The following is a 21,632-nucleotide window of genomic DNA, read 5'->3' as shown; positions in this document are numbered from 1 at the left end:
GCATTGTGTACCTCCCTCCTCTGGACAGATGTCTTCCTCATCCATTGACTCCTCCTCATCCTCCTCACAAAGTGTCCCCTGCCTAGGCCTTTGTGAGGAACCATGTTGCGCAGACTGTAGTGAAGCAGATGGCATTTGTGACTCCTCATTAGTGTTGAGCCACCCCCGTAGTGTTTGAGTTCGGTTCGGTTCGTCAAACACCCGTGTGTTCGCCGAACTGTTCGTCGAACTGTTCGTCGAACACCTTCGAACACCGTTAAAACCAATGGCAGGCAAACAAAAACACATAGAAACACATAGAAAACACCTTCAAAGGTGTCCAAAAGCTGACAAACTGCTCAGAAGACATAACTAACACATGGAAAAGTGACAAGTACAGCACAGACCAAAAGTTTGGACACACCTTCTCATTTAAAGATTTTTATGTATTTTCATGACTATGAAAATTGTACATTCACACTGAAGGCATCAAAACTATGAATTAACACATGTGGAATTATATACTTAACAAAAAAGTGTGAAACAACTGAAAATATGTCTTATATTCTAGGTCCTTCAAAGTAGCCACCTTTTGCTTTGATGACTGCTTTGCACACTTTTGGCATTCTCTTGATGAGCTTCAAGTGTTAGTCACCGGAAATGGTTTTCACTTCACAGGTGTGCCCTGTCAGGTTTAATAAGTGGGATTTCTTGCCTTATAAATGGGGTTGGGACCATCAGCTGTGTTGTGCAGAAGTCTGGTGGATACACAGCTGATAGTCCTACTGAAAAGACTGTTAGAATTTGTATTATGGCAAGAAAAAAGGAGCTAAGTAAAGAAAAACGAGTGGCCATCATTACTTTAAGAAATGAAGGTCAGTCAGTCCAAAAAATTGGGAAAACTTTGAAAGTGTCCCCAAGTGCAGTTGCAAAAACCATCAAGAACTACAAAGAAACTGGCTCACATGAGGACCACCCCAGGAAAGGAAGACCAAGAGTCACCTCTGCTTCTGAGGATAAGTTTATCCGAGTCACCAGCCTCAGAAATCGCAGGTTAACAGCAGCTCAGATTAGAGACCAGGTCAATGCCACACAGAGTTCTAGCAGCAGACACATCTCTTCAACAACTGTTATGAGGAGACTTTGTGCAGCAGGCCTTCATGGTAAAATAACTGCTAGGAAACCACTGCTAAGGACAGGCAACAAGCAAAATAGACTTGTTTGGGCTAAAGAACACAAGGAATGGATATTAGACCAGTGGAAATCTGTGCTTTGGTCTGATGAGTCCAAATTTGAGATCTTTGGTTCCAACCACTGTGTCTTTGAGCGATGCAGAAAAGGTGAACGGATGGACTCTGCATGCCTGGTTCCCACTGTGAAGCATGGAGGAGGAGGTGTGATGGTGTGGGGGTGCTTTGCTGGTGACACTGTTGGGGATTTATTCAAAATTGAAGGCATACTGTACCAGCATGGCTACCACAGCAGCGGCATGCTATTCCATCCGGTTTGCGTTTAGTTGGACCATCATTTATTTTTCAACAGGACAATGACCCCAAACACACCTCCAGACTGTGTAAGGGATATTTGACCAAGAGGGGGAGTGATGGGGTGCTACGCCAGATGACCTGGCCTCCACAGTCACCAGAACTGAACCCAATCGAGATGGTTTGGGGTGAGCTGGACCGCAGAGTGAAGGCAAAAGGGCCAACAAGTGCTAAGCATCTCTGGGAACTCCTTCAAGATTGTTGGAAGACCATTTCTGGTGATTACCTCTTGAAACTCACCAAGAGTGTGCAAAGCAGTCATCAAAGCAAAAGGTGGCTACTTTGAAGAACCTAGAATATAAGACATATTTTCAGTTGTTTCACACTTTTTTGTTAAGTATATAATTCCACATGTGTTAATTCATAGTTTTGATGCCTTCAGTGTGAATGTACAATTTTCATAGTCCTGAAAATACAGAAAAATCTTTAAATGAGAAGGTGTGTCCAAACTTTTGGTCTGTACTGTACATATAGTCATGCGAAAAGAAAAGAGGTGGAGGAGTAAAAGGAGGGGGAGACACAGATATAGGCATGTCATGCCCTTCTAAAATCCAAAAAGTGAGAAGCCGACACGGCCAGTCCGCTCCTGCCCGTGCCACCTCCGTGTCGCCGGGTTTGTGCCAGAGCCGCGGTGAACCCTGACGGCCAGCCCCCCCTCTCCCAATACTGGTGCCTGTCCGCTGGTGGGTCGAGCGAGCCCCCCTGTGGTGGAGGCAGCTCTAAGCTTTTTAATTTAAATTGTCTCTCTAATTTGAATGAATACACTTTAAATCCATTTACAAGGATCTATTGGAGGGCAAGTCTCATGCTAGCAGCCGCGTAATTCCAGCTCCAGTAGCGTCCACTAAAGCCGCTGCAGTTAAAAAGCTTTTATAAGGATCGAGCTCAGCTGTCCACCGCAAGGCATCCTACTGCCAGTCACAGCCCCTATGCCTTGGGGTGCCTCCTGATGCTCTTCACTGAGTATCCCGTGGTCCCGAAGCATTTCCTTTGAAAAAATTAAGTGTCCAAACTACAGGTGGTGTAGCTTGCTTAACAGCCGGGATAATCCGCTGACTAGCAGACACTGCTACTAGGCACAAAGTATTTCCTGGGCTAGATGCAGTTAAAAATTTGTAATTAGATACTCTCGTTGGATGCTGAGAAAGCATTCCATAGAGTCTACTGGCACGCCATATATTATTCTCTTGAAAAGTTTGGGGTAGGGGTCAAGGGGACCCTTTTATAGCCAAAATCACGGCCCTGTATCGCAATACGTCACCTAGGCTGAAGATAAATGGAACTGTAGCACCCTGAGGGCTCGGTTGCTACAGAGGTATTGCACCTCACCCAGAGGTGTGATATCTCACTCTCAGGTAAGGATGGAGTGTGGATCAGGACCCGACACCTGCATGCATTACACCACATTGCCGTGGGGCAGGGCGACCAATATGCCCCTGTCCCTGTCCCTGGCTGGAGTGGGGGGAGGGAACACTGAGGAAGGGGAACCCTGTAGTGCAGGAGCAGAGAGGAAGCAGTTCCTGGGTGCATTGAGAAGGGAGTATAAAAGGTGGGCACCATCTTAGTTCAGTGCAGAGAAGTCTGAGCAGAAGTGACAGGGAGCAGGGGCTCTGCATGAGCTCTGCTCCGGAGGCGGGCCTAGTAACAGAGGCCCAGACCTGGAAGAGGGAGAAGGAAGGAAGAGGAGTGGAGAAGGCTCCAGGAACGAGGAACGAAGGGATCCCAGGGGTGCAGACGGGCGAGTCGCCACCGCACGCCCGAATCCACCTGCGTGGAGGGGTCAGGCCAAAGGGGGAGACCGGTCCCCGAAACTAGTGTAGGCGGGAAACGACCCTCAGCTAGAAACCGGAGGCTGTGACATTTTATGTGGCGCAGCCCCTCGCTACACCCGCTAGGAAGGCACCACATAGGGTCAGGGAAACTGGCGCCAAGTTTACCAAAGGAGGCCCGAGGCAGCCAGACAGAAGGGTTGGTAAGAAAGGCCAGACAAAGGACACACAAAGGGGGTCCTGTGAAGCGCTCCAAAGTTATCTGGGAGTTGTCTGAGCCCCTCACCTGGTGAGCACAGTACGACGTGGGCAGCCGTTACCTGCAGACGTGGTCTGGATAATAAGAACTGTCAGTAAAGGCCCTGGACTGCATCACTGACTCCGTGTCGTTACTGCTGCTGCCCTTCACCATCACCCCCATCCTCCGCATACACTGCCCTGAGGCTATACTCCTCCCGTGGGGAGTTATGCTATGCTCTGCTGCACCCACAACACCAGCCTCAGAGGTCTGCCCTGGAGCGGCGGTTCACTCTGACCGCAATCCACGGGTGGCATAGTCGGACATTTAAACATCAAAACCACATAAATAGTTCCGCCACTGGTTTGACCGCCCTGAGCCACGGAACCAGGTCGCCACCACGGAGACTACAACCACCAGCATCCACCAATTAGGGTCCGGCTCCGGGTGTCCCAAGGCCCAGGGGGCGCGTCAGAACATTTTCATCACCTTTCACAATCACCAATGGGACAAGGCAGGGATGTTCTCTGTCCCCTCTCTTATACATCCTAGTGACGGAGCACCTGCTCACATCAATTCGCCATAACCCCAATATTAGGTGGATTGAGGTGGGAGGCACCGAGTACAAGTGCTCTCTATTTGCTGCTGATGTCCTAGTATATATCACTCAATCACATATATCCATCCATGCTGTTATGGCTGAAATAGATCACTTTGTTACATGGTCAAATTTTAAAATCAATGCAGCGAAGTCTGAGGCCCTCGATGTCTCCCTCCCCAAATCCATATAGGATTCCATCCAGTCCAACTTTCCCTTTGCCTGGCCCTCACAGGGTATCAAATACTTAGGAATTCCTATTCATAGAGACCTCTCCCATCTATGTTATCTTAATTTTGGGCCCTTTATTGAACAACTCCATACAGACCACGGTTGGCAAGTTAGAACTGTAAGATTCACTACGTGAACCACTGGTGTTTTGTGGAAAAGCACATGTACACTGTGTTCCAAATTATTATGCAAAAAGTGTTTAGGAGTGATAAGGGAAGAATTTGTTTGTTTGTCAGTTAAACTCATTGATGGTGATGTGTGTCAGGGCTCTTTATATCACTGTAAGCAATTGCAGACACCTGTGCTAATTAGTTTGGCAGGTGTGTCCAATGAAAGGCAAGACTACTTAAGAAGGCTGTCTCACATTATTAAGCAGCCTACATTTTCTGGCAAAATGGGAAAGAAAAATGATGTGTCGGCTGCTGAGAAGCAACAAATTGTGGAGTGTTTAGGTCAAGGCATGACTACAATCAACATTGTGCGATGATCAGGATGAAGTGTCTTGGCAATCAAGAAGTATGTAGCTGATTCACAGTACACACGTGTGCGTGCTGATAAGGGCAAATTGAGGACTCTTTCCTACAGGCAATTACGTCAGGTTGAAAGAGCAGCGGCAAAAAAGCCTTGTCATAGCAGCAGACAAGTTTTTGAAGCTGCTGGTGCCTCCAACGTCCCCCGAACAACAAGATGCAGGGTCCTTCAGAGGTTTGCAGCTGTGCATACGCCATCCTGTCGACCTCCTCTATCCACTTCACTCAAGCAGAAACGGCTCCAGTGGGCCAAACATTACATGAAGACTGATTTCAAAACTGTTTTGTTCACGGATGAGTGCCGTGCAGCGCTCGATGGTCCAGATGGATGGAGTGGAGGATGGCTGGTTGATGGACACCCCACGCAAACACGGCTACAGCGCCAACAAGGAGGAGGTGGAGTAATGTTTTGGGCTGGAATCATGGGGAGAGAGATTGTCGGCCCCTTTAGGATCCCTGAAGGCGCTAAAGATGAACTCCATAATGTATGTGGATTTTCTCAAACAGCACTTCCTGCCATGGTTCAAGAAGAAGAACCGTGTATTTCACAGCAAGATCATTTTTTTGCATGATAATGCACCATCTCATGCTGCACATAAAACATCTGCATCTCTGGCTGATATGGGCATAAAAGGGGACAAACTTATGGTGTGACCCCCATGCTCCCCTGACCTCTACCCCATTCAGAACCTCTGGAGCATCATCAAAAGGAGTGTCTATGATGGCGGGAGGCAGTTCACATCTAAGCAACAGCTCTGGGAGGGTATTCTGTCCTCATGCAAAACAATTGAAGCAGAAACCATCCAAAACCTGACAAATTCAATGGACGAGAGAGTTCAGAAGCTCCTTTCGAACAAGGGGTCCTATGTGAAAATGTAACATCACCTAGAATAAAGTTTTGAGTTGAAAACTGTTTGATTTCAGTTTCTAATAACCTGCTAATGCTTATAATTTCAAAAATGACCATTTTTTTGGTCTTTATTAAAATGAAAAGGTTGATCGAAAAGTTTGGCGGATCTAAGAGTGTGGCAACCCAGTAGTCATGATTACTTCGAATTCTGACAATATGAGGGTCATGTTGCAGGTAGTGCAGCAAGAAGGCACTTATGTGTCTTGCGCATCTCGGAGCCCCAAAATTATTTTCCAGGCTAGATGCAGCTAAAAATTATTATTAATTTTAAATCTGGTGGATCTTAGTATAGATGGCCTAATAGGATCAGTGCTGCACACTGCTACAAAGCCCAAATTATTTTCCAGCCAAGATACAGATAAACATGATTCAGACAGAACGCTGGCTGCGGGGCATGACAAGATCTCCAAGGCGTAAGTGGCTAGCTCCGGCCATTTATCCAGATTGGAAGCCCAAAAAGAGCAAGGGTCCAGTGACACAGTTGACGCGCCCCCTGGGACATATTCCTTTTTGAGGGGAATACCCGGCACCGGATCAGATGGGGGGTGTTGTAGTCTCCGAGCGGCTGTGACCCGGTCCCGTGCCCAGGGCGTCAAGCTCAGTGTGATGTGGCAGTTCTACAGATGTTACTAAAGTTCTTTTGTGTCGACTACGCCACCCGTTGTGATGCGGTCACTGTGGCCGCCGCTGCAGCAGGATCCGCTGAGGCTGATGGTGGGTGCGCAGCTTGGTGGGATAACCCCCAACGGGAGGGGTATAGCCTCAGAGGGGACAGGCGCAGAGGATGGGGGTTGTGGTGGTGTAGTGCAGACGGCAGTGAAGACAGAGTCGGGTTGTGCAGTTAAGGGTGTTTACTTACTGCAGATGTTGTACTGGTCACTCCAGCTGCTAGTGACCACCCGAGCCGTGCTGCGTCCACCAGGTCCTGGATCCAGCCAACCCCCAAACAAGTCCGGAGCGTGGCCCTGAGCTCTCCCTCTGTCCTTTCTTCAGCCGTCCCCACCAGTGATCCACCTAGGTCCAGCTCCCTCGGGCCTTCTGTTGGGACACCCTTGGCCCTGGGTTCCCTGACCCTTCATGTGGTGTGCCTTCGGGGTGAATGTGGTGGGTGACCGTGACAGACACTGCCCACGGTCTCCGGTCTCTGGCTGGGGATTGTTTTTACCCCCACCAGTTTGGGTTCCGGTACCCTTTTGCTGACTCCTCACCCGGTGCTCTGATTTGGGTTCTTGGGTCCCTTCTCTTCTGTGCTCTGGGTCTTTCTCTTTTCTCCTCTCTCACTCTGGGTCTTGGTCTTTCTTCTCTCCTCTCCTGACTTGTTCTCTGCAGCTGATCTTCTCTGCATCCGACTCTCTGCATCTGACCCTGATTCTAGTTGGTGCCCACCTTATATATCCCTCTATGTGTGAGCTCAGGTGACCAGCACCCAATGAGCTCCTAACTTTACCCAGGCTGCTCCCCCTATCTGCCCCTACACTACATGGGATGTTCCACCCCCCTCCCACTCCAGCCAGGAACAGACTCGGTCGTACCTGCACATTTCTAAGTGGGAGTACCGTCGGCCTGTTCCTCGGAAATGGGATGTATGTAGTGCATGCAGCCTACCGAGCTCAGTCCCACACTCCATCCTTACCCGGGAGTGGAATATCACACCTCTGGGTTGAGGTGCAATACCCCTGTAGCAGCCGAATCCTCAGGGTGCTACATTCCCCCCTGGTAAATCACAGCACGTCCTCGGGCTGTAAAGACAAAAACACCAAAACATACAAAATTTTTCATATAAACATAATAAAACATATAAAACATTATATATATAAAACTTTTCATGTAAACATTCTCGTCGTCTCTTGTTTCAGGTTCCTCCTCCGGCCACTGTGCAACGTGTGTCCGGGGAAAAGTGCGACAGTCTCTTAGAAAAACTGGTTTTCTATAAAACCGGTAGGGGGCGCTTTAGGACGCGCAACTATATACAGGGGAAGTTGGCCGCTCTCAGTCATCGGCCAGGTAGAGGGAAGGGAATGGCTGCTCACAGTCCTCAGCCTGTAGGATGAAGGGGTTAACTGGTAAACAGTTCACTGGTCCCAACGGGGACTATTTTAGCAGCAACGGTTCACTGTGCCCCGACGGGCAACTATATACAGTCTCTATTCCCGTCCTCAACGACGGCTCCCTCCTGCTTTTTCTTGATATGGTGTTGCTTTAGACCCGTCCGGGTCCTCTGGCTCCTCCTCCCCGTACCGCAACTCCTCCTCCGTCAAGCGGTGTACGTGGAGGGCGTAAGGTCCTTTGGCACACTTGTGCCGGGTGAAAGTGACCTCGTCTCCGACGTAGAGGTCACGGCCTTTGTGACCTTCCGGCAGGTGGGACTCGACGTCTCTGCGGGTCACAAAAACGTCACCGCGGTTGTTACGGTCCCGAATAAAGCCCCACCCATGCTGCGGGTTGAACTTTATCACCGTCCCGATGGTGCGGGGACAGTGCGCTGCACGGGGGTTCCTCCTAGTCCGGCTCTTCTGCTCCGCGCTCCGGATTTGGGCCTGTTGTTCTCTGACCCGCCTCTCCTCCCGTTCTCTCGCAAACTCTGCTAGCTGCTGACGACAACACTCAGTACGTTCAGCGGCGACTGCCCGAGTTTCCTGAGTGAACCCCATTAGATCTTCTCCGGTGGGGTCCCACTCAAACTGCGCTTCCGCTAGCGGGGGCGAGATCCGTGCCACGGGCTTCGGAGCCGGAATCAGGGGTTCATCCAGGGGTCTTAGTCTCTGCTGCCGTTCCAGCTCATGGTATCCTTCGGGCCAGATGAAGGGCCGCCCGTCCGGCCATGTGAGCTGGCTGAACAAGTCCTCCCCCAGGTGTGGCACCCTTGGTTTTACGGGCGCGGGCGCGGTGGTGGTGGCGCCCGGGTTGCCCAGGCCTTGCGGCCAGGCCTGGGGCACCTGGAAGGTGAAGGGCACCGTTAGGACGGCGGCGCCCTGGGCTACCTGGCCTTGCGGCCAGGCCGGAGGCTCCGCGGAGGTAGGGGGCGCTGTTGGTGATGCGGCGCCCGGGGGTACTAGGTCTTGCGACCAGGCTGGTGGTGTTTCCTGCTTTTTCACGCTCCGGGTCGAGGCGCGTGACGTCACAGGGGTCGCTGCGGCGGCTTCCGGTCGGGGCCTAGTCCATGGCGGTGACATGGCGGCTACGGGCACAGCAGGGGGACTTTCGGGCTCTGCGACGGGGAGCTGGGGCAAGTAAGCGGTGTCACGGCTTGGGGTATAGGCGTCCCCTTTACCTGCCTCCATGCGTTCGGCTCCCTTCTCGGCGCCGTCTCCGGCCTTGGGTCCTCCCGCGCCATCCTCAGAGGCGGTCTGCTTCCTCTTCCAGGGTAGCGTGCTCCGTTGACTGGTCTCTGCTTGCTGGGTCATCTCCCGGCTCCACTCCGCCAGTATCTCACGCTGTACCCAGGCCATCCTCCGTGCGAGGCCCTCCAGGGCAGTCTGTGCACACTCCCGGTCTCGGGGGAGCTGCGCTAAGATCTCCGCTAGACCTAGCGGGGTTGTGGACTCTAGCAGGCTCCTGACCATCGGGTCGGTGCTGCTCTGCTCTTCTTCCGGCAGGCTCCTGGCCAGCGGGCCGGTGCTGCTCTGCCCTCCTTCCTCGGTCTCTAGCAGACTCCTGGCCAGCGGGCCGGTGCTGTTCTGCTTTCTCTCCATCTCCGGGTGAGCTCCTCCGCTACTCCTCGTTAGACCTCTTGCCTCCGGGTGCGCTCGCTCTAGACTGCTCCAAGCGACACCCATCTTTTCTCTTCTCTTTCGTCTCCTCCCACTTAGAGGGCGGTCCCGGGGCAACTCGGTGACTGTCAGCTCCAGGGGCAGTTCTTTCACGCTGACAGACACCTCCAGCATCACAGTCTCTGTTGGTGGGGGCGGTTTCCACTTTTGGCGCCATTTTCTGTCCCGGCCCACGATGGGAGGTGGCCTCTTGCCCTCCTTTGGCACGCCCATAATGGCGTCCGCTGCTCTTCCAAGGCGGGAAATCTGCGGTTTTGGCGGGAAGCTTCGCCCAGTGGCGGGAAAATCTGCAGATGGCGGGAACAAGCTGGAAATGGCGGACAATCGGCGGGAAACGACTGGTGATGGAGTCCGATGGCGTGGACCCTCCGGAACCGGCGGGAGACTTCTTTCTGAGGTAAACTTGCACTTTTCTTCAGGCACGCAGTACCCGGGTGTTGCGGGCACGTAATCCTGCCGACTACGCCAAAGTTGACGCGCCCCCTGGGACATATTCCTTTTTGAGGGGAATACCCGGCACCGGATCAGATGGGGGGTGTTGTAGTCTCCGAGCGGCTGTGACCCGGTCCCGTGCCCAGGGCGTCAAGCTCAGTGTGATGTGGCAGTTCTACAGATGTTACTAAAGTTCTTTTGTGTCGACTACGCCACCCGTTGTGATGCGGTCACTGTGGCCGCCGCTGCAGCAGGATCCGCTGAGGCTGATGGTGGGTGCGCAGCTTGGTGGGATAACCCCCAACGGGAGGGGTATAGCCTCAGAGGGGACAGGCGCAGAGGATGGGGGTTGTGGTGGTGTAGTGCAGACGGCAGTGAAGACAGAGTCGGGTTGTGCAGTTAAGGGTGTTTACTTACTGCAGATGTTGTACTGGTCACTCCAGCTGCTAGTGACCACCCGAGCCGTGCTGCGTCCACCAGGTCCTGGATCCAGCCAACCCCCAAACAAGTCCGGAGCGTGGCCCTGAGCTCTCCCTCTGTCCTTTCTTCAGCCGTCCCCACCAGTGATCCACCTAGGTCCAGCTCCCTCGGGCCTTCTGTTGGGACACCCTTGGCCCTGGGTTCCCTGACCCTTCATGTGGTGTGCCTTCGGGGTGAATGTGGTGGGTGACCGTGACAGACACTGCCCACGGTCTCCGGTCTCTGGCTGGGGATTGTTTTTACCCCCACCAGTTTGGGTTCCGGTACCCTTTTGCTGACTCCTCACCCGGTGCTCTGATTTGGGTTCTTGGGTCCCTTCTCTTTTGTGCTCTGGGTCTTTCTCTTTTCTCCTCTCTCACTCTGGGTCTTGGTCTTTCTTCTCTCCTCTCCTGACTTGTTCTCTGCAGCTGATCTTCTCTGCATCCGACTCTCTGCGTCTGACCCTGATTCTAGTTGGTGCCCACCTTATATATCCCTCTATGTGTGAGCTCAGGTGACCAGCACCCAATGAGCTCCTAACTTTACCCAGGCTGCTCCCCCTATCTGCCCCTACACTACATGGGATGTTCCACCCCCCTCCCACTCCAGCCAGGAACAGACTCGGTCGTACCTGCACATTTCTAAGTGGGAGTACCGTCGGCCTGTTCCTCGGAAATGGGATGTATGTAGTGCATGCAGCCTACCGAGCTCAGTCCCACACTCCATCCTTACCCGGGAGTGGAATATCACACCTCTGGGTTGAGGTGCAATACCCCTGTAGCAGCCGAATCCTCAGGGTGCTACACAGTCATGGCTTCAATGTTTACTTGGAGATACTCCTGTACCATCGTCTCTAGGCGTTGACTATGTGTTAGACTTCTTGTCTCCTGTGGCCTTGCAAAGGATGGGCTAAAAAAGTGGTGAAATGATTGCGCAACATTGATGTTACCAGCAGATACTGTGGTTCTGTTATGGTTTGAGTGCTGAACACTTGACGGTCCCACGGTTGGCAAGTTGGAACTGTGAGATTCACTACGTGCACCACTGGTGTTTTGTGGAAAAGCACATGTAAGATTCTGCAACAGTCTCTGCTGATACTCCTGCATGCGTGCATCCCTTTCTATGGCAGGAATAATTTCTGCAAATTTACTTTTGTACCGGGGATCTAACAGTGTGGCAACCCAGTAGTCAGGATTATTTCTAATTCTCACAATTCGAGGGTCATGTTGCAGGTAGTGCAGCAAGAAGGCACTCATGTGTGTTGCGCATCCAGGAGCACCAAGTCCCTGTTGTGTTGGTGGCGAGGTAACAATCATGCTTCCTTCCTCTGTCCTCTCCCCCCAACCTCGCACAACAGAAATGTGATCAAGGTCTCCCTCATCTGATGAGTCTTCCATCAGTTCGTCCTCCACTCCTTCCTGGGCTCCTGCACCTTCCTCACTAGTTTGGCTGCTACCATGCGCCCTGGTAAAACCATCTCCCCCACCCTCACATGCCTGCTGCCTTGGTGCTGCCGACCGTCTGGACCTTGCAGATGTTAGCCCTTCCGCATACAACTCCTCCTCCTCTACTTCCTCCACCTCCTCTTGTGCCACCACCTGACTCCGAATTCTGTTTAACATGTGCTCCAGCATGTAAATCACCGGAATAGTCATGCTGATAATGGCATCGTCAGCACTAAACATCTTCGTCGCCATTTCAAAACTGTGCAGAAGGGTGCATAGGTCCCTGATCTGAGACCACTCCTCCAGCGTGATTTGCCCCACCTCTGGATCTCGTTGGCCCAGGCTATACGTCAGAACGTATTGCACCAGGGCTTGTCGGTGCTGCCACAGTCGCTGCAACATGTGCAGAGTTGAATTCCACCGGATAGGCACATCGCATTTTAGCCGGTGAAGTGGCAGGCCCAACGACTTCTGTAGAGATGTAAGTCGCTGAGCTGCGGGATGCGAACGGTGGAAGTGAGCACACAGCGACCGTGCCCTCTGCAGAAGGCCATCTAGTCTGGGATAGTGGGCTAAAAATTGCTGGACAACCAGGTTCAACACGTGAGCCATACAAGGCACGTGTGTGACATTGCCCCGGCGAAGGGCCGCACCCAGGTTTGCAGCATTGTCGCACACGGCCTTCCCTGGTTTCAGGTCCAGTGGAGACCACCATTCATGAAATTGGTTCTCCAGAGCTGACCACAACTCCTCAGCTGTGTGACTCACATTTCCCAGACATTTCAAAGTAAAAACCGCCTGATGACGTTGAGCCCTACTGCCAGCATAGTAAGGAGGTGTGCAGGATCCCTTCTGCGCAGTTAGAAAGCTTGTGGCATGACCAGACAGGCTTTGGGTGCAGGTGGAAGACCGAGAGGAGGTTGAGGAGGCAGAAGCAGTGGAGGAACTTTGACATAAAGAGGATTGACGCACAACTCGTGGGGACGGCAAGACTTGGACAGCAGCCACTTGTACTGCTGTCACCATAGTTACCCAGTGCCCAGTCAGCGACATCTAACGCCCCTGTCCATGCCTACTCGTCCAAGTGTCTGTGGTGAAATGCACCCTGTCACACACAGAGTTTCTCAAAGAAGCGGTGATGTTGTGTGCAACGTGCTGGTGGAGCGCAGGCACACCTTTCTTTGAGAAGTAGTGCCGACTGGGCATCTGGTACTGTGGCACTGCGACGGACATAAGGTCTCGAAAATCCTCTGTGTCCACCAGGCGGAAAGGCAGCATTTCTGTAGCCAAGAGCTTGCAGATGGTGAAATTCAACCTCTTAGCTTTCTCATGGCTAGGAGGAAATGGTCTTTTACTTGTCCACATCTGAGGGACAGAGGGCTGGCTATTGTGCTTAGACGGGGTTGATAAGGGTGTCCCCGGCAAACTGCCGGTCTGTGAGGAAGATGCAGGCGGACATGTTAGGTTGCCTTGATCCAAAGGTGGTGCTATCCATGTCGGACAGCGCTCAACACCAGCTGGTGTTACCACCTCCAAAGAAAATGATGACCTGCCAATCACGCTGGCTGTTGCGGGTAAAGAGGTGGCAGGTCTGCGTCCCAAAACAGGTGTGACTGCTGTCCCCCAAGTCACAGAGGATGAAGAGGCCGCGGATGCACAAGATATGGCAGACGGTGGTTGGCCCGGCCGGCTAGGCCGCATTGTAGCACAGTGAGCTTCCCACTGCAACTTATGCTTCATGTCCATGTGCCGGTTCATGCATGAAGTACTCAAACTATGTATTTTTTGGCCTCTACTTAGCTTTTGCTGACAAATGTTACAGATAACACGAGTTGGGTCATCTTTATCGATCTGAAAAAATGCCCAGGCTATGCAAGGCTTAGCACCCATGCGACCTGAAGAGCCACCACGACTTGTGGTGAGAGGCAGAGTTGTGTTTGAGGATGCAGTTGTTGACGTGCTTCCAGTACTACGTCTCTGTCCAGGAAGGCGCAACCTGACCTCGTCGTCACTAGCATCTTCCTCCACCTCCTCTACTGACCTCATCTCTTGGCTGACTGTGGGTTGACAGTAAGTGGGATCTCCAACCTCATCATCATCACCCTGTGCGTTATCACACCCGTCGTCCTCAGAGCCAACCTGTTCCTGCCCTGACAAAAAACTAAAGTTGTCGCTCCAATCAGGTATTTGAGTCTCATCATCGTCTTCCTCATTGTCTCCACCAACAGGAGTTACAGTTTGGGAATGAGGGTCTACATTATGGTCAGAACCTTCTGCGTCTGGTCCTGGATCCGACTCATAAAGATTCTGGGCATCAGTGCAGATCATTTCCTCGTCTGGATTCACAGAAGTGCTGGAGTCGACCTCTGATTCCCAGGCTATAGTATGAGTAAACAGCTCTGCAGACTCAACCATCTGTTCTACCTCATACTCAGACGGGCAGCTGGAGATTTGGGAGCTGTGAGGAAGCAAGTGCGATTGGGGTGACACCTTTGAGGACTGGAGTATTTGTGATGTTGAAGTTGATGTGGAGGAGAGCCCACTTAAAGGAGCACTTGATATCCGTTGAAGCACCTGCTGTTTTTGTGCCTCATCTGGAATTTGTAGCGATTGGCGTGGCCGTAAGAAAGGGATCTTATCACATTGTCCGCTAAAAGAAGTAGACATTTTAGTTTGGCTGGAAGATGGTCTTTCTTCTGCAGATGTTACTGTTGCTTTAACACCTACCCCACGGACACAACCTTTTTTCCCCTTCCCAACACGCCTATTCCCCTTTCCACCAGCAGCAGGCCTTTTTCCACTCATTTTGGTGGTTAACTAATTCACAACTCTGGAGTTGTTTGCACAAAAAAACAATGGATGGGAACCGAGCAGAGCTGAGTGGCCAAACTGTGGTATTAGGCCAAAACTATTGGCTGGGTTAGATGCAGAAAAAAATGATATTCAATTTGCAACCTGATGGAGGTCAGTATAGATGGAGTAATAGAACAAGTCCCACACACAGCTAGAAGCCCAAATATTTTTTCAGAGGTAGATGCAGAAAAAAATTATATTCAGTTTGCAACCTGATGGAGGTCTGTATAGATGGATTAATAGAACAAGTCCCACACACAGCTACAAGCCCAATATTTTTTCAGAGGTAGATGCAGAAAAAAATATATTCAGTTTGCAACCTGATGGAGGTCAGTATAGATGGACTAATAGAGAAAGTCCCACACACTGCTAGAAGGCCAAATATTTTTTCAGAGCTAGATGCAGAAAAAAATTATATTCAATTTGCAACCTGATCGAGGTCAGTATAGATGGACTAATAGAATGATGCTATGCCCAAAAGATTTTACTTCACTAGGTGCAGTAAAAAAATTGGTATTCTATACACAGGTGGTATATCTTGCAACACAGATAGGCTACTCCACTGACTAACACACTCTGCAATAGGCCAAAAAGGATTAGCTTTGCTAGATTCAGCCAAATGCTGTGAAAAAAACTTGCACAGCACTGGCACAGACCTGCCTGGCAAAAACTGATAGGAACTGATGTAACCTAGTCCTGAAAAGGACTCCAATTACAATTAGTCTTTACTCCCACAACCTATCTATTTAAGAGCACAGACCTGCCTGATAAAAGTCGTAGGAAATGCTGTAACCTAGTCCTTAAAAGGACTGCAATCACAACTATTCCCTCCTCCCAAGCTATCTGTAGATTTGTGCGAAAATTGGCTTGAAATTAACAAGGTATAGCGCACACAGCAACAGCGGTGCCGTCTAACACGCAGCTGCAGCAGTGAGAAAATGGTGGCGACGGGGAAAATGGCTTGGTCTTATAGGGCAAGGAGATGTGACATACACTGTCAATGACACATGCCCTTGCTTGTGTGAAAAAAAGCACTTCGCTCCGTGTGTGCGCTGCTGATAGGCTGACAGATTGCACCTCCCCACTGTAAATGCGGGAAAGAGAAAAAAAAATGGAGATCTTCATTATTCCTGCAGAGATCCATCCCCTGCCCCTCCCTCCACCCCGCTGTACACTCAAACTGCGTATTAACATTAATTTTCATCATTACTGAGAAAAAATCCAGTTATGATTTTGGTGCACGAACAGTTATCGAACATAACCTCGAACAGCCGAATTTTTCTCAAATCGTTCGTGTTCGCCGAACGGCTCGAACACCGCCCAAAACAGCTCGAATTTGAGATTGGCGAACAGTTCGAGTAGAACAACGCTCATCTCTAGTGCTGAACACTCGACGGTCCCACGGTTGGCAAGTTGGAACTGTGAGATTCAGTACGTGCACCACTGGTGTTTTGTGGAAAAGCACATGTAAGATTCTGCAACAGTCTCTGCTGATACTCCTGCATGCGTGCATCCCTTTCTATGGCAGGAATAATTTCTGCAAATTTACTTTTGTACCGGGGATCTAACAGTGTGGCAACCCAGTAGTCAGGATTATTTCTAATTCTCACAATTCGAGGGTCATGTTGCAGGTAGTGCAGCAAGAAGGCACTCATGTGTGTTGCGCATCCAGGAGCACCAAGTCCCTGTTGTGTTGGTGGCGAGGTAACAATCATGCTTCCTTCCTCTGTCCTCTCCCCCCAACCTCGCACAACAGAAATGTGATCAAGGTCTCCCTCATCTGATGAGTCTTCCATCAGTTCGTCCTCCACTTCTTCCTGGGCTCCTGCACCTTCCTCACTAGTTTGGCTGCTACCATGCGCCCTGGTAAAACCATCTCCCCCACCCTCACATGCCTGCCGCCTTGGTGCTGCCGACCGTCTGGACCTTGCAGATGTTAGCCCTTCTGCATACAACTCCTTCTCCTCTACTTCCTCCACCTCCTCTTGTGCCACCACCTGACTCCGAATTCTGTTTAACATGTGCTCCAGCATGTAAATCACCGGAATAGTCATGCTGATAATGGCATCGTCAGCACTAAACATCTTCGTCGCCATTTCAAAACTGTGCAGAAGGGTGCATAGGTCCCTGATCTGAGACCACTCCTCCAGCGTGATTTGCCCCACCTCTGGATCACGTTGGCCCAGGCTATACGTCAGAACGTATTGCACCAGGGCTTGTCGGTGCTGCCACAGTCGCTGCAACATGTGCAGAGTTGAATTCCACCGGGTAGGCACATCGCATTTTAGCCGGTGAAGTGGTAGGCCCAACGACTTCTGTAGAGATGTAAGTCGCTGAGCTGCGGGATGCGAACGGCGGAAGTGAGCACACAGCGACCGTGCCCTCTGCAGAAGGCCATCTAGTCCGGGATAGTGGGCTAAAAATTGCTGGACAACCAGGTTCAACACGTGAGCCATACAAGGCACGTGTGTGACATTGCCCCGGCAAAGGGCCGCACCCAGGTTTGCAGCATTGTCGCACACGGCCTTCCCAGGTTTCAGGTCCAGTGGAGACAACCATTAATGAAATTGGTTCTCCAGAGCTGACCACAACTCCTCAGCTGTGTGACTCACATTTCCCAGACATTTCAAAGTAAAAACCGCCTGATGACGTTGAGCCCTACTGCCAGCATAGTAAGGAGGTGTGCAGGATCCCTTCTGCGCAGTTAGAAAGCTTGTGGCGTGACCAGACAGGCTTTGGGTGCAGGTGGAGGACCGAGAGGAGGTTGAGGAGGCAGAAGCAGTGGAGGAGCTTTGAGATAAAGAGGATTGACGCACAACTCGTGGGGACGGCAAGACTTGGACAGCAGCCACTTGTACTGCTGTCACCATAGTTACCCAGTGCCCAGTCAGCGACATCTAACGCCCCTGTCCATGCCTAGTCGTCCAAGTGTCTGTGGTGAAATGCACCCTGTCACACACAGAGTTTCTCAAAGAAGCGGTGATGTTGTGTGCAACGTGCTGGTGGAGCGCAGGCACACCTTTCTTTGAGAAGTAGTGCCGACTGGGCATCTGGTACTGGGGCACTGCGACGGACATAAGGTCTCGAAAATCCTCTGTGTCCACCAGGCGGAAAGGCAGCATTTCTGTAGCCAAGAGCTTGCAGATGGTGAAATTCAACCTCTTAGCTTTCTCATGGCTAGGAGGAAATGGTCTTTTACTTGTCCACATCTGAGGGACAGAGGGCTGGCTATTGTGCTTAGACGGGGATGATAAGGGTGTCCCCGGCAAACTGCCGGTCTGTGAGGAAGATGCAGGCGGACATGTTAGGTTGCCTTGATCCAAAGGTGGTGCTATCCATGTCGGACAGCGCTCAACACCAGCTGGTGTTACCACCTCCAAAGAAAATGATGACCTGCCAATCACGCTGGCTGTTGCGGGTAAAGAGGTGGCAGGTCTGCGCCCCAAAACAGGTGTGACTGCTGTCCCCCCAGTCACAGAGGATGAAGAGGCCGCGGATGCACAAGATATGGCAGACGGTGGTTGGCCCGGCCGGCTAGGCCGCATTGTAGCACAGTGAGCTTCAAACTGCAACTTATGCTTCATGTCCATGTGCCGGTTCATGCATGAAGTACTCAAACTATGTATTTTTTGGCCTCTACTTAGCTTTTGCTGACAAATGTTACAGATAACATGAGTTGGGTCATCTTTATCGATCTGAAAAAATGCCAAGGCTATGCAAGGCTTACCACCCATGCGACCTGAAGAGCCACCACGACTTGTGGTGAGAGGCAGAGTTGTGTTTGAGGATGCAGTTGTTGACGTGCTTCCAGTACTACGTCTCTGTCCAGGAAGGCGCAACCTGACCTCGTCGTCACTAGCATTCTCCTCCACCTCCTCTGCTGACCTCATCTCTTGGCTGACTGTGGGCTGACATTAAGTGGAATCTCCAACCTCATCATCATCACCCTGTGTGTTATCACACCCGTCGTCCTCAGAGCCAACCTGTTCCTGCCCTGACAAAAAACTAAAGTTGTCGCTCCAATCAGGTATTTGAGTCTCATCATCGTCTTCCTCATTGTCTCCACCAACAGGAGTTACAGTTTGGGAATGAGGGTCTACATTATGGTCAGAACCTTCTGCGTCTGGTCCTGGATCCGACTCATAAAGATTCTGGGCATCAGTGCAGATCATTTCCTCGTCTGGATTCACAGAAGCGCTGGAGCCGACCTCTGATTCCCAGGCTATAGTATGAGTAAACAGCTCTGCAGACTCAACCATCTGTTCTACCTCATACTCAGACGGGCAGCTGGAGATTTGGGAGCTGTGAGGAAGCAAGTGCGATTGGGGTGACACCTTTGAGGACTGGAGTATTTGTGATGTTGAAGTTGATGTGGAGGAGAGCCCACTTAATGGAACACTTGATATCCATTGAAGCACCTGCTGTTTTTGTGCCTCATCTGGAATTTGTAGCGATTGGCGTGGCCGTAAGAAAGGGATCTTATCACATTGTCCGCTAAAAGAAGTAGACATTTTAGTTTGGCTGGAAGATGGTCTTTCTTCTGCAGATGTTACTGTTGCTTTAACACCTACCCCACGGACACAACCTTTTTTCCCCTTCCCAACACGCCTATTCCCCTTTCCACCAGCAGCAGGCCTTTTTCCACTCATTTTGGTGGTTAACTAATTCACAACTCTGGAGTTGTTTGCACAAAAAAACAATGGATGGGAACCGAGCAGAGCTGAGTGGCCAAACTGTGGTATTAGGCCAAAACTATTGGCTGGGTTAGATGCAGAAAAAAATGATATTCAATTTGCAACCTGATGGAGGTCAGTATAGATGGACTAATAGAACAAGTCCCACACACAGCTAGAAGCCAAAATATTTTTTTCAGAGGTAGATGCAGAAAAAAATTATATTCAGTTTGCAACCTGATGGAGGTCAGTATAGATGGACTAATAGAACAAGTCCCACACACTGCTAGAAGGCCAAATATTTTTTTCAGAGCTAGATGCAGATAAAAATTATTTTTAATTTGCAACCTGATGGAGGTCAGTATAGATGGACTAATAGAACAAGTCCCACACACTGCTAGAAGCCCAAATATTTTTTCAGAGCTAGATGCAGATAAAAAATTATTTTTAATTTGCAACCTGATGGAGGTCAGTATAGATGGACTAATAGAACAAGTACCACACACTGCTAGAAGGCCAAATATTTTTTCAGAGCTAGATGCAGATAAAAAATATTTTTAATTTGCAACCTGATGGAGGTCAGTATAGATGGACTAATAAAACAAGTCCCACACACTGCTAGAAGCCCAAATATTTTTTCAGAGGTAGATGCAGAAAAAAATTATATTCAGTTTGCAACCTGATGGAGGTCAGTATAGATGGACTAATAAAACAAGTCCCACACACTGCTAGAAGCCCAAATATTTTTTCAGAGGTAGATGCAGAAAAAAATTATATTCAGTTTGCAACCTGATGGAGGTCAGTATAGATGGACTAATAGAACAAGCCCCACACACTGCTAGAAGGCCAAATATTTTTTCAGAGCTAGATGCAGACAAAAAATTATTTTTAATTTGCAACCTGATGGAGGTTAGTATAGATGGACTAATAGAACAAGTCCCACACACTGCTAGAAGGCCAAATATTTTTTCAGAGCTAGATGCAGATAAAAATTATTTTTAATTTGCAACCTGATGGAGGTCAGTATAGATGGACTAATAAAACAAGTCCCACACACTGCTAGAAGCCCAAATATTTTTTCAGAGGTAGTTGCAGAAAAAAATTATATTCAGTTTGCAATCTGATGGAGGTCAGTATAGATGGACTAATAAAACAAGTCCCACACACTGCTAGAAGCCCAAATATTTTTTCAGAGGTAGATGCAGAAAAAAATTATATTCAGTTTGCAACCTGATGGAGTTCAGTATAGATGGACTAATAGAACAAGTCCCACACACTGCTAGAAGGCCAAATATTTTTTTAGAGCTAGATGCAGACAAAAAATTATTTTGAATTTGCAACCTGATGGAGGTCAGTATAGATGGACTAGTAGAACAAGTCCCACACACTGCTAGAAGAACAAATATTTTTTCAGAGCTAGATGCAGAAAAAAATTATATTCAACTTGCAACCTGATGGAGGTCAGTATAGATGGACTAATAGAACAAGTCCCACACACTGCTAGAAGCCCAAATATTTTTTCAGAGCTAGATGCAGATAAAAATTATTTTTAATTTGCAACCTGATGGAGGTCCGTATAGATGGACTAATAGAACAAGTCCCACACACTGCTAGAAGGCCAAATATTTTTTCAGAGCTAGATGCAGACAAAAAAATATTTTTAATTTGCAACCTGATGGAGGTCAGTATAGATGGACTAATAGAGCAAGTCCCACACACTGCTAGAAGGCCAAATATTTTTTCAGAGCTAGATACAGACAAAAAATTATTTTTAATTTGCAACCTGATGGAGGTCGGTATAAATGGACAAATAGAACAAGTCCCACACACTGCTAGAAGCCCAAATATTTTTTCAGAGGTAGATGCACAAAAAAATTATATTCAGTTTGCAACCTGATGGAGGTCAGTATAGATGGACTAATAGAACAAGTCCCACACACTGCTAGAAGGCCAAATATTTTTTCAGAGCTAGATGCAGATAAAAATTATTTTTAATTTGCAACCTGATGGAGGTCAGTATAGATGTACTAATAAAACAAGTCCCACATACTGCTAGAAGCCCAAATATTTTTTCAGAGGTAGATGCAGAAAAAAAAATATTTTGAATTTTCAACCTGATGGAGGTCAGTATAGATGGACTAGTAGAACAAGTCCCACACACTGCTAGAAGGACAAATATTTTTTCAGAGCTAGATGCATAA

The sequence above is a fragment of the Phyllobates terribilis genome, unplaced genomic scaffold, assembly GCF_046119375.1.
Source record: "Phyllobates terribilis strain yellow unplaced genomic scaffold, ASM4611937v1 Scaffold_11__3_contigs__length_659146591, whole genome shotgun sequence".
Classification (NCBI taxonomy): domain Eukaryota; kingdom Metazoa; phylum Chordata; class Amphibia; order Anura; family Dendrobatidae; genus Phyllobates; species Phyllobates terribilis.
Note: the sequence above shows the minus strand (reverse complement) of the source record.